Here is a 1,159-nt window from a genome sequence, read left to right as displayed (position 1 = left end):
CTACCACTAAGTTACATCCTTGAACATGTATTTATTTATCTTTTTAATTTTGAGTTCTTTCTAAATTGTCTAGGCTGGCCTTGAATCCTCCTGGTTCTGCCTGAGTAGCTGGGATTACAGATATATAACACTTTACCCAGCTCTTTGATTCCTTAAGCAATATTTATTTATTTGGGGGTTCCAGGGATCGAACTCAAGACCTTGTGCTTGCCAGCACTTATTCCACTGAGCTATCTCCCCAGCCCAAGCAATTTTTAAAATAGTAAGTCATCCCCTTATATGTGGATAGTGGCTTGAAGTTTACAAATTGCTTTTACATACATTATCTTGTATTACTCATATAATATGAAGCAATATGAAGTAGGTCATAGAATTTCACTCACATTTTATTGGTCAGAAAATAGAGAGCTACGTGAAAACGTCACATAGCTAGAGGACAGCAGAATCGGAACAATCTGTGATCTCCTTACTCAGCTTCCCAGAGTGCTGGGATTACGAGTAACACCGCCACACCCAGCTGTGCCAAACATAGTTATTATTGTCTACAAATAGCTTGGGAAAAGATGTCCCAGAATGCCTAGAACACACATTCGTCTCATTGTGTTGGGCAGATATTTTGTACTGGTTCTTGACTGGGTAACACAATGTTTACCTTTTGGTAAATTTGTACTTTAGGCTAGGTAGATGGAAGATGGAAATTATTAAAATACGGGGTGAGGGGGCCAGGGAGATAGCTCAATAGAATAAGCGCTTGCCTGGCAAGCTCAAGGGCCTGAGTTCAATCCCCAATTCCGCAAAAATAAATAAATAAATAAATAAATAAATAAATAAATAAATAAATAAAATACAGGGTCTCACTACACAGATTGGACTCCTAGTGATCCTCCTGTTTTCATCCTCCCAAAGACTGGGATTACAGGCATACACCACCATGCCCAATATGAATCACCCTCAGCTTTCCCCGGGGACTGGGCTGGCATGGCATTCCAGGGATCGAACTCCGGCTGCTGCGCTCTGCTTAAGCAGGTGCTTTAGTCCACTGACCTATCTGACTAGCCCAAAATGCATGTTGTTATTACACTGCTATTGAGATTTTGTTAAAGTATAGTACTGTATTGATCTTATTAAAATATATAAAAGTTTTAATTTTTGTATGATT

Source organism: Octodon degus, unplaced genomic scaffold, assembly GCF_000260255.1.
Source record: "Octodon degus isolate 3935 unplaced genomic scaffold, OctDeg1.0 scaffold00037, whole genome shotgun sequence".
Taxonomy (NCBI): domain Eukaryota; kingdom Metazoa; phylum Chordata; class Mammalia; order Rodentia; family Octodontidae; genus Octodon; species Octodon degus.
This window is presented reverse-complemented; position numbering follows the sequence as displayed.